Raw genomic sequence first — 13,317 nt, 5'->3', positions numbered from 1 at the left:
CTGTATCAAAGACATGTTTCTTCCTACCTCAAAGGTCTGGACTACAAGTGGATCTACCCACTTCAAGCTAAGCAAAAAATCTCACAGGTGTGCCCTCCATTTCTGCATTGTAGTTCATTCCAGATGTAGTCAAGCTGACAACAAAGAATAGCCATCACAGAGACTGTACTAGCTAGCTTCTGGAACCAGGCAAGGATTACTGTAATGATCTTATTTTACTTTAAAACATACTTTATTAAATAGGACATTCAAAATCCTAGGATAGTATAAAATAAATTATTTCATTTTTTTGATATTTGCCTCAGTGTTTATTTGAAATTAATATTATAGTTACATCATTTCCCTTATTCCTTTTTCTCCCTCCATCCTTTCCCATGTTCCCCCTCCTTGTTTTCTTTTTAATTCACAGTCTTCTTTTCTTTAATATAGACATATAAACATAAATGCATAAACTATGAATATAATTCACTCAGTCTGTTCATTATTACTTGCATGTATATGATTTCAGGGATGACCAAGTGGTATTGGATAATGCATTAAGGGGTTCATCCTTGGGGAAGACTGTTTATCCTTGTCTCAGTATCCCTTAGTTGCCTGTAGATCTTTGTGCAGGGTTGTGGCCTCCTGGACTTTCCCCCATGCACATTGGCACATTATTATTGTTGTTGTCCTTGTTCTTATCTTGTGAAGGCAGCCATGTTGTTGAGACTTCATGAATATAGCTTCCCCGTCATTTCTAGGAAACACAATGTCACAGCAGAAGTCCTAGTACTTTGGGTCATACAATCTTTCTGTCTCTTCTTTGGTTCCCTGAGCCTTAGGTACAGGAGTTGTGTTGTAGATATATCAACTAGGGCTGGGCACCACATGGCCAGTTGTTCTCTGCATTTGGACCAGCTGCAATAAAATTTTATTTTAGCTGGATAAAACCAAGTGAGAAAATCTTGTTGAATTTGTTTTTAAACAAGGTAAGAGAATGAAGATTATAGAAGATTCTACTAGTTTTAGGTTCTAAAGAAACACAACCCTGGCCTTAGATGGCATTGAATCTCTGTCATTTACAACGGTCTAGGTGTTCACAAAAACTACATATGACTGGGATGTAGACTACATTAGACAAAAACACATTCTTCATGAAACAAAACAAATAAACAAAACCCCTCAGCTTCAAATCAGTCAGCCTCCCTCACCAATGAACTTCAACTATGATTCCTCTGTGACACTGCGTCTTTACAGAATTTTGGGAGCAACCAGCCTTTGACTGTGTGCCAGGTATCATTCCATATGCCTTACATCCTGAATATCCAAAAACATGAAGTTTCAGGTTAGCGCCTTAAACAGATCACATGAAGAAGAAGCTACTGAAGTGATACTTGAACCTGAACCTCTCTCATTCTACTATAGCATATGGTGAGGTGAAACACAGTGCCTTACAGGTTCTTACCCTTCTTGAATGTATATAGATGAGTATTCATAAATAAAAGTCCTTTAGTGGTTTTACAAGTGAAAGGCTCCCAAAACTTCAAGATCACCCTGGCTCCTGTTTGGTCTGTAGTGTGGCATGTCTTGCCTGATTGCAGAAGTCAGAGGCCTTGGAGACTCTCAGCCTCTGGCAATATAAACTTACTATAACTAACTGGAAACATGTCATTGAATATCTATCTATCTATATCTATCTATCTATCTATCTATCTATCTATCTATCTATCTATCTATCTCCTAGAAATGACAGGGAAGCTATACCCATGAAGTCTCAACAACCTGGTTGCCTACACAAGATCTGAACAAGGACAGCAACAACAACAATAATAATATGCCAATGTGTGTTTGAGTACACTGTATCAATATCCATGAGGTAAAGGGCCAGGAATGAGACTCTGGGCTAGGTTCTACAAGTGGGATAGGGGTGTCTTTTTAGATGACATAAGAAAGAAAAACAGAACTACAGGAAGGTAGTTATAAAAGGCAGTACATTATTGCTCAACTGCTTTTATTAAAATCACGACTGTAGGCTTTTTTTCTTTGGATTATCTACTTGATGTAGATTTCAAGGAAAAATGGGATTCTTAAGTGTAAATCAGCAGTCCTCTGAAAGTTTGATTTCTATATATTATTTACATTTATAGAATTTCCTGTGGTGATATATTGTGTACCCTAATAAATTTGCCTGAAGATCAAAGAACAGAACAAGCCACTAGATTAGACATAGGAGCCAGGCAGTGGTGCCACACACCTTTAATCCTAACACTCCGGAGGCAGAGATCCAGATGGATCTCTGTGAGTTCAAAAGCCACCCTGGACTTTGAACATGAGATTGACTCAGTCTAGGTGAGAAACAGAGCCAGGCAGTGGTGGCACACACCTTTAATCCCAGGACTTTGAAGTCACACACTTTTAATCCCAGAATTAGGAAAGTTGAGACAGGAAATGATATGGTGGGTAGAGAAAGGTATATAAGGCATGAGGAGACAGGAACTAAAGTCTTTCGGCTGAGGAAACCTTTTCACACTGGGGAGTGCTAGAGGTAAGAGGTAGCTTGTTCCTTTGTCTCTCTAATCTTTCAGCATTCACCCCATTATCAGGCTCTGGGTTTTTTTTTTATATAAAAAGACCATTTAACAATTTGAGCAACAATTTCCTCTCTGCTTCTAATTGTCCTTTGATCTGGTTTTTACTGTATTTTCCCTTCTTGTTTCTCTCACTTCCTGGGTTATTGATAAGGCTTGTTTGTTGTAGAATATTATTTTAAGGTATGTTACTCTTGTTTATGTTGCATTTGTTTAACTCTGTGGAGAAGTATTACTATGCCTGCCTAAACACCTGATGGTCTAATAAAGAACTGAATGGCCAATAGCAAGGCAGAAGAAAGGATAGGCAGTCTTGCAGGTAGAGAGGATATATAGAAGGAGAAATATAGGAGGAAGGAAGAAGTAGTCAGAGAAGAAGGAGGACTACATAGGCCAGCCACCCAGCTGTACAGCAAGCCATGGAATAAGAGTAAGATTTACAGAAGTAAGAGAACAGGAAAAGCCCAGAAGCAAAAGGTAGCTGGGATAATTTAAGTTAAGGAAAGCTGGTGAGAAACAAGCCAAGCTAAGGCTGGGCATTTATAAGTAAGAATAAGCCTCCATGTGTGATTTATTTGGGAGCTGGATGCCAGGCCCTCAAAGAGCTAAGAGTAAAAAAAAAAACCTAAAAAAGACAAAACAAGACAAAAAACCAACAACACTTGTTTGTTCATCTTTCAGTTCACAGACAACTCTGCTGTATACTTTTCCTTTGTCCTGGTTGTTACAAAGTCTGGGAAAAAATTATTGACATGAAATGCTAGTTAATCTTTTTTTGCAAAAGCAGCCTTGTGTGTTATACAGCTGTTTTATATGAAGAAAGAGCTAAGCTGTGAGCAGTGAGGTACTTGTTTTTCTATTTAAAAATTGTTTTTATCCATTTATTGTGTGTATGCATGCATGCATGTACCAGAGATCAGGGGACAACATACAGGAGCCAGTTATCGCCTTTCACCATGTGGGCTCAAACTCAGGCTGTCATGCTCAGAGGCCCTTGCCTTTACCTACCAAACCATTCTGCTGGCCCAGGTGCTTCCTTCTTGATAAACCAACCTTGGGCCAGAACTATGGTGAAGCAGAGTGAGGAATTTGAAAAAAATAGTTCTCTCAGTATATGTAGATACCACCCATGAGTATCCCTTCTGAGTATGGTGAATGTCTTTATTATGGATGGATTGACAGAGAAGATACATCTAAATCTTTCACTGAGATGAGTATGATTTGTATTTTCAACCATGGGAAAAGCCCAACTTATTCAGCATTTTCTTAGCTCCTCAGTGGTAATTTATGGTATGTGTTTATTCTGTTGCCATCCAACTGACTAGCACAGTTTAAATTCTCTTTCAATGAGAGGAGGATGATGTTTTCCAATTGCTACTCAGGACACACGGTCTGATAAATTCCAATGGATTTAAGGAGATAATGAAATAGAGTAATTGAATTCCAGACTGTTGTCCATTATGTAGATAGCATTCTTCTTAGACAAACAAGCAAGCTCAAATGTGTCAAGGTGGAAAGCTTTGCAAAGGCTCCTATCCCATATGATAGAGGGTGCTGTGCTTCACCAGTTGGTCTTGTTTGCTCCTTTTGATGGTATGTTTTTTTCACTTGCTGGAATTTCGGGTAAGAATGAAGCAAGGAAAGTCCTTTTAGAAGGAAGGAACCATCTTGAATTATGTAACCATAAAAGATATGTATGGCATAGGACTTTTGAAATCAGTACTTTTACATAATGTTATACTTAGTGCATGAAATTTCAGAGGCATGTAACTCTTTAAGAGTCCTATGAACTCCTAGACTAAAAGGGAACATAGAGCCCATGGAGGTATGTATGGAAGCAGGTGCTTGGTAATCTGCAAGTCTCGGAGGAAATGCTTCACTATGGGATATGCCATTAATACCATGGGAGAACTTCTTTAGCCTCAGAATTGAGGTTACTCTAACCACAACTATAATCTGAACTATATAAGAGGTATACATGATTAGTGGGATCTTACGTAAATATTGTGGTAATGTTCTTGGGAAATAGAATTATTTGAAAATTGTATAGTTTAAACCCTGGATGGAAAATGAGAGTTGTTTTTTTACTTGACAACAGAAACTTGTTTGTCTGTTTTAGACTCATTTCAAATAAGGAACTGAATGTTCCTATCTTTCTGTAAGTCAGGCAAGGAGTGGCCTCTTGTGTCCCTGCTTCCCACCTCTGGGAAGAGTTATTGCTTTAAGTCTGTAGCTGTCATTGGACTGAGTCAGGATGAAAAGCGTCTGGATGTCTTTGTGGTTTTGGTTTAACTGGTGACCCTGACAAACTGGACTGTACACTTATCTCCTGAAAGTTTCCACAGAAATCAGCTTGTGAGGAAAACTTCTGAATAGAAATGGTGCTTTTAAACTATCTCCTTCAATTAGTGTCATCATGAAATCTTTACTGGGTTTAGCCAACAACCATTTTTTTAAGGTCAGTATGATTTATCAACTGGATACAAGAATGAAAATTACTGGGACACAGAATCTACCAATGTCAAATGTATATGTAATGAAGGTGAATGTACACTAAGACTGATATAGCACAGTAGGAGCTTCTACTTTTGTATATGCATAGCCATTATTCATTACATTAACACACTAAGATGAAAATACTGTACTAACAGATAAAGCCAAAACAGTCTATTGTCAACAACCATTTTTGGCTAAAGCCAGCCAGTCAGTGAAGAAAGATCTCAGAGTTTTTCCCATGAGATATAGATCCTCCCTGTAGTGGGTGCCTTGAACTGGTATTATTTCCAGAAGGTTATGGCTTGGAGACCAGATGGTAAGGAACAAAATTTAAAATCTAGTGTATTCTAAGTTCCCTACACTTTATTTTTGTATCTTGTACATTCTTTCCTTCATTTACTTAAGATATTAATATACTTGTTGAGGGGAGTGTGGTGGCAAATGTATGTATTCTCAGGACTTGGAGTATAGAAGCAGGTGAACCAAGAGTTCAAGATGAGCCATGGCTAGAGTTCAAAGTCAGCCTGGTTTACATGAGACCTGATTATGTGTGTGTGTGTGTGTGTGTGTGTGTGTGTGTGTGTGTGTGTGTGTGTGTGTGTGTGGTGTATTAAAAGACATATTTATTGAACTTTGAGTATTTGTGAAGCATTATACTTTACATAGAGGATATAAGCAGTGAACAATGTAAGATCTCCATTTTCACATGTCACAAAGCACCTGCAAAGGATTGCAGTTAACATAAACTTTGCAATCAGATTGCCTGGATTTGAATCTTCATATTTCTACTTAGCAGCTGCTTGACAGTAGATAACTCATTAAACCTCTCTGTGCCCTGGTTTCTACTTCTGAATAATGGAGATAATAATAGTCATGAGTTCACACAGTCATTTGTTATGAAGAATAAATGAATCTGGCCTATATTAAATAAAATGTGAGTTTCTATTAAATAACATGAAGCTTACATTTTAGTGGAGAAGATAGATATTTCTAGGTTGTGATAACAAGGATCAAACAAGTTGATATGTACTTATTAGAACCTTTTTTTTCTTGGAAAATCATTTAGAGTATAAATGGAACAGGATCAATATTTTTTTTATTTCTAGAAAGACAAAAGTCACATTAGATAAACATACAGTGTTGTTAAAATTCACAGAAATATTTTTAAAATCCTAACATGTATGCAGAAATGCAAAAGACCTAAAGTAACCAAAATGATCCTAACTAGAAAGACCAATGTTGGGGGTTTCACAATGCTTGATTTCAAATTATATTATAGCACCATAGTAACCAACACAGCATGATGCTGACAGAAAACCAGACACATAGACTAGGGAAATGGATAGAGGAACCAGAAAAAATCTCACACATCTATAGCCACCTGGTATTCAACAAAGGCGTCAAAAACATATATTGAATGTAAAAGACAGCCTCTTCAGAAAATGGTGCTGGGAAAATGACTATCTACAAGTAGAGGAATTAAACTTGATTCGTCTTTCAAAATGGATAAAATCTATTAATGTAAAACTTAGAAGCTGCTGGCGGAAAAATAGGAGAAATATTTTAATATGTGTGCACAGGTAAGTACCTTCTGAATAGGACTCGAGTCACACAGTAAGTAAGGTCAACAATGGACAAAGGGGGCCTTGTGAAATTTAAAAAGTTTCTATATAACAAATGAAACACCATGTACAGTAAAGAAGACAGTTTTTGCCATCTGTATATCTGATAGCAGATTTGCATCTTAGAATATACAAAGAACTCAGAAAGCTAAATACCAAATTAACAATCTTATATTTGTATCTGAATTCCATTTTTCTTTTAATTAGCAATGATAGCAGTAATTTATTTCATTTTTTTGAGAATTTCATACATGTATAGAATCAGATATGATCATACTCACTCCCCATTCCCTCCCTTAAGTCCACTGGATCATCCCAATGTGTCTTCCTCCTAACTTTATCTCATCTCTTCTTTAATTTTAAAAACAACTAAGTAAGTCCAATTAGTGCTGCCAAAATGTGCATGAATGTGGGGCCATGTACCAGAGCATGAGTGACCTACTTGTGGCCACAGCCCCAAAGAAAAAGGATTTTCCCTCTCTCAGCACCTATCAACTGCCAATAGCGCCTCAGTTCAGAATAGGGGCTCATGAGCTTACTAACCAATGGGTTTCCATAGTAGCCGTTTTAAAGGGATAGTTGCAAAGATTAAAGGAGACAATGCATTAGGTACTTTGGTACTAACTGTCTAGTCAGTAAAAGCTTTTCTGCAAAACTGCAACACTGGGGCTGAGAGGAGAACTGGGCCAGTGCAAATGCATGTGAAATTGGATAATAACACTTCTTGTTAAGCATTCAAGAAGGGTCCAAACAGTTGAGCCTCTGGGAAAGACAGAAAGGAGTTCTTCACTCAGTCCACAATGTTGGCACAGGATCTGTGTTTCTTTAGTTTTGCTTCCAAGTTGGTATTGACGTCAGTTACTGAGAAGTCTTGGCTTGTGCTAAATTTCATATTCAACAGAAAATGGGCTTTAAAAAATAAATGGAGTGAAAAACCCATAAAGTGGGAAGCTCTAAAATAAATATGCATGGTGAGTGTAATCAGTGACTAATTAAGGTGAAGTTTATTGCAGTTTCACCCTTTTACCCTAAAGACATTTCAGGGCTGGTCATGCACTACTTCCTTATAGATGAGAAGAAGGCCAGAGAGGTGAGAAAATTAATGTCATTGAGAAGTCCAGTGCTGCCATAGGTGGCTTGAGTTTTGAGGAATAATTAGTCCTAGCAGGTCATTTGGCTTTTCAAAGGCTGGGATGGAATCCATAAAGCTTATACCAACTTCTTAGTAGAGTAAGGAAGCTATTGCAGGATTCTGAGCATTCTGCTGGCAAAACTGCCCCAGGCCTTCCTTTGCACTGGCAGAAGGAATCTAGAGACTTCAACAAAATGAGGAATGGGGCCAAGACTAAATACTGGTGAGCTAGACTCCCTGTTCTTTATAGTTTGGGTGACAATGATGTTTTACCCAGAGCCCCCATCTTCTGCACTCTTTCCCTCATTTATAAAATAAAATGAAAAATCTTTTTTTTGTAGTAGAAAAAAAGAAAAGAAAAAGAAAGGAAGGAAGGAAGGAAGGAAGGAAGGAAGGAAGAAAGAAAGAAATGGTAAACATTTGCCAGTAAAGTACTGGATAACTTTAACAAGGTGAAATCACATGTAGAGCTACCATTGAAAAATATGTTTATGTGTGTTTATAACTTTCTGAAGAGGTATTGTTGAATAAATGAAAGCCAACTATATAAAATAATATTTTATAAGAAATCTCTCCCTCCCTCTCCCTTCCCCTCTCCCTTTCCTTCCCTCCCTCCATCCCTCTCTCCCTCTCTTCTTCTCCCTAATGGTTGTTGTCTCAACATGGTAGCTCTCAGGTATATTTCCAATTCTATGCTCCCTAACATGATGGTCATGGACTCTAACCCTCTGGAACTGTGAGCCCTCAAATTAAATTCTTTCACATAAGTTACCTTGGTTATGATGTTTTGCTATGTCAATAGGAAAATAACTATGACAATATATGTGCATATATATTGTGACAGAATTCTGAAAGGATACTTACCTAAGAGTGTCAGGTGTGAGTGGAGACAGTCTCCTTTTATATATTCTCTATTATTTGTATTATTAAAATAGTAAAATATATCAGAATATTAAACTATATATTTTATATTCTTTCATGCCACTTATGATCAATAAATCAAGACATAACACTGTTTTGCATGAAGAAAACAGAAAGGGTACTTTTTGATACTGTATTCACACTGAATTGCTAACAAGAGTGCTGAAAAATGACCTTTTTCATAGAGGATGATATTTCATTTCATAAATGAAATCAAATTCTATGGGCTATAGCTTCAGGGAGGATTTCAGTCATTTATTGGTTAACTAAAGGTAGATATTCCATGTCCTGATTTCTCCTTAGGGGCTCTGTTTGTTGAGTCAGGGGACAATCCACTTTCCCAGAGTCAAAAAGGATCAGAGGCCTTTTAGGGCCCAGGTCCTTTAGGGCTGCCTTGACCAGAGCAGTTTGAACTCTACTCACATCTGATATTAGGCCTGTGACTAGACCACACTAATTATAACACAGATGGGGAAATTATTCTTCATTATGAGTAAGGTTTGAGGTTCAGATAGTCAAGCGGGTTGTTGATTGATGTTTTCAGTAGGTCATTGTAGTCAGAAGGTTTTCTGTGTCCTGTCTGACCTACAGTTGGGACAAATCTCTTACCCATAGTCCTGCAACCTTTCAGACCCAAATAAACATACAGAGGCTTAATGTTATTTATAACTGCTTGGCCATTAGCTCAGGCTTATTTCTGACTAGCTCTTACACTTAAATTAACCCATAATTCTTATTTATGTTTAGCCATGTGGCTTGGTGCCTTTTCTCAGTTCTGCTTTCACATCTTGCTTCCTCTGTATCTGGCTGGCAACTCCTGACTCAGCCTTCCTCTTCTCAGAATTTTCCTTGTTTGCTTATCCCACCTATACTTCCTGCCTGGCTACTGGCCAATCAGCATTTGTGAGGCGGGACACAGGAAACCTTCTGACTACAGGTCATATTGTCCCAATGACCCCATAGGAGCCCTATTAATGAACTCAGAGTGAGGATCCAACTGAATCAGGAAACATAGTGAAATGCCCAGGTGGTATTACTTTAGTACCCACACTTAGTACTCCTCCCCATTCTGGTATACTAGTGGGCAGGATGCAGGAGCATAGCAGATGGCATTTGTTTGGGGCTTGGGCTTGGAGCTTGAATATATACTCAGAGATAAGAAAGCATAAAGTTATTCCCTTCTTTTTTCAATACAACCCTGGGCTATTTATGCCTTGGGTCAATTGAGCCAGTATGTCTCCTGGCTGTTCCTTATAAGTACCTACTTCTATATGGTTGATACCTTTACACCAAATTTCCAAGCCAGAACTTAAAAGTCTATTAAGTAATTCCTTGAAACATCACTAACTATGCAAGCAGAGACAGGAAAAGTTTGTGGTTATAAGGGAAAAATGATGAATGACACAGAACTGAGTGGTTCATCTGATACATCAGGAGGCCAGACACTGCTTATAGGTGAAAAGACACTGACACTGGCTCATTGGCCTTATTTTCAACTCCTGCTGCTGTGCCTTCATACCTGACTTAAAAATGTGATTTTATTGCTAGAAATCCACAGAGTCTGCATAATAGGCAAAGGAATTTGTTAGCAGATAAAACTCACTACAACCTGAAAAACTGAGCTATGGTCCACGCCGATCTTCTTCCTGGTCCAAGATATGCCTAGTCCATCTCAGCATCCAAACCACAAGGCAGCCACGAGAGCACCTACCATGTCTTAAGGGTCCTGAGAGGCGACACCCCAGGGGCATGTACTTCAAGGTCGTAGGCAGGTGTAGCAGTTACCTGCTGCCTCTCTAGGGGTGGTACTTCCAGGTCATAATCGGAACAGTTATCCACTACATGATTTTTTTGTTGTTGTTGTTTTTGGAGACAGGGTTTCTCTGTTTAACAGCCCTGGCTGTCCTGGAACTCACTCTGTAGAGCAGACTGGCCTCGAACTCACAGAGATCCACTTGTTTTGGCCTCCCAAGTGCTGGGACAAAACATGTATGCCACCATGCCCAGCTAAAAGATGTGATTTTTAAAAATAGTATTTTAATACTTTAAGAATTCCATCCATTATATTTTGATCATACTCACCTCCTCCCCAACTCCATGTGCATATTCACTTCCCCCAATACTCAGTGTCTAGCTCATATTACACAAAACCTCTTGTGTTCAGGGCCTGCCCTAGAATGTGGTCGACCTACCAAGTATCACACCCTTAAAGAAAATAGACTCTCTCTCTCTCTCTCTCTCTCTCTCTCTCTCTCTCTCTCTCTCTCTCTCTCTCTCTCTCAAGTTGTCAGTTATCAATAGCTCCTCAATTGGGGGCGGGACTCCATGCCTATCTCCTGTCCTTTATGATGGGACTCAGTCTAGCTTGAGTTTGCACAAGTCTTGTACATTTTGTCACAACTACTGTGAATTCATATGTGTATCTGAAAAACAGTGTTTCCATGTCATCGTTTACCACCTTTGGTGCTTAACTCTTTCTGCTCCCTCTTCCATGAAGATTCCTAAGCCTTGGATTTGAGGAGTGTAGAATAAATGTCCCAATCAGGGCCGAGCACTTCTAAGTCTTTTATTCTCTATACCTTGACCTGTTGTTGGTCTCTATGTTAACTGACTTCTACTGTAGGAAGCTTCTCTGATGAGGGCTAAGAGATGCACTATTCTATGGGTATAATGGCAACTCATCAGGAGTCATTTTAATACATTTCCCATTTAGCAAAATAATAGTATCAGGTTCTCTCTTAGAACCTATGAAATAGATTCTTGGCCTCGTGGAGTGGGACTTGAATCCAGTCAGAAAGTGTTTACACCTATAACATATGTGCTACTATTGCCCCAGTAGGCAGTGTGATCTTGCTAGGGCAGTGGTTATTATAGTTTATGGGGTTTATAGCAGGGTATGATTGATGATTACTTTTCTCCTCAGGCAGCATGTACCTTCCAGCATATGGAAGCTAGCCAGTAAGGATGAAGATTCTAGGTCAGTACCAGCTTAATTTCCCCATGTTTTATGACTCAAATGTGTGGTGTCTTCACCAATAGGGTCTTACTATCAAGTTCTGAAGGGTAACCAAGAGCAATAGTTATAGCTTGTAATGTTTTTTTTGGAGGGGGGGTTGTTCTATGGGACCCTATTAGGCAGCAATTCAAAAAAAGGTAATCCATTCTTGGTACTAGGCATATGTGGTGTCTAGTTTGGGTATGCCCCCCTCATTTATAGGGTAACTCCATTTAAACTCTGAATGTATACTTATGTGTATATGTATGTATACTTACATGCATATGTATGTATGTGTATAGTAAATACATATATGTATAAACTGTATGTATATTTATACGTACATTTAGGGAGCTTCTGCAGTATTAGGTTTCCATATTCCTTTTTTAAAGAGCCTTGAGTATTAGTTATCCTCCTTTACTTTGCCCTCCTGCCCCCCACCCCATTTAATCATTATTTCATTATTCCCTTTCTCCCCTTGAAACATGTGATTTTAAACATCAGTTGTTTTTTTCCGGCAATATAGTATTTGAAATTTACATAAAGAATTCTTAGTAGGTTTTTTTTTCATTAAATTTTACTTTTTGGCTTTTTTAAGATTTATTTTTAGCTATGTGTATGAATGTGTGTGTGGGGGGATGGTAATGAGTAAAGTGAACATGAAACCCTGAGGAGTAAAATAGCCCTGGAACTGAAGTTACAGGTGGTTTGAACCACCCAATGTGGGTGCTGAGAACCAAACTTGGGTCCTTGTAAGAGCAATATGTACTCTTAACCACTGAGCCATCTGTTCAGGCTGCTGGTTTTTATTTTTTATATTTATTTGTTTATCGTGTGTGTGCATATGTGTGCATGGCATGACACAGATATGGAGGCAAGAGGACAACTTGCCAGAGTCACCAGGCTTGATGGCAAAGTAACTTTACCTGCTGTGCTATCTCACTGACCCATTAAAAAAGTGGGGGAGGTCACACTCTTATTGTATAGGCTGGCCTGGAACTCTACATGTAGTCTCAAGTTTGCAGTGATCTTCCAGCCTCAGCCCTCAAGTATTGGGTTTATAGGTGTGTGGTATCATACGTGGTTTAAATTTCATTTTTAATTGACAATAATTATACAGATTTGGGAGGTATAATGTAATATTTACATCCATCTGTCCCTTATATAATGCTCAAATCAGACTAAAGAGTATAATAGTCATCTTTTTTTGTTTGTTTGTTTTTCGAGACAGGGTTTCTCTGTGTAGCTTTGGTCCTGTCCTGGATCTCACGCTGTAGAACAGACTGTCCTTAAACTCACAGAGATCCGCCTGCCTCTGCCTCCTGGGTGCTGGGATTAAAGGTGTGTGCCACCGCCGCCGGCCTGATAGTCATTTTAAATGCTTATCATTTCATTGTAGTGAAGCATTTCAAATCTTCTCTTTTAGTGATTTTGAACAATACAATGTTTCATTGTTATTAATCCCAGTCAATCTGCTATGCAATGCATCATTAAAATGTAGTTCTTCTAACTAAAGCTTGGGTGTATTGTCCATTCTTAGGAAGTCTTTTCCTTGCCTTTTCATTTTGCCCCTAGATCACAGAC

The sequence above is a fragment of the Peromyscus californicus genome, unplaced genomic scaffold (assembly GCF_007827085.1).
Source record: "Peromyscus californicus insignis strain IS unplaced genomic scaffold, ASM782708v3 Scaffold_10__1_contigs__length_136768540, whole genome shotgun sequence".
Taxonomy (NCBI): Eukaryota; Metazoa; Chordata; class Mammalia; order Rodentia; family Cricetidae; genus Peromyscus; species Peromyscus californicus.
Note: the sequence above shows the minus strand (reverse complement) of the source record.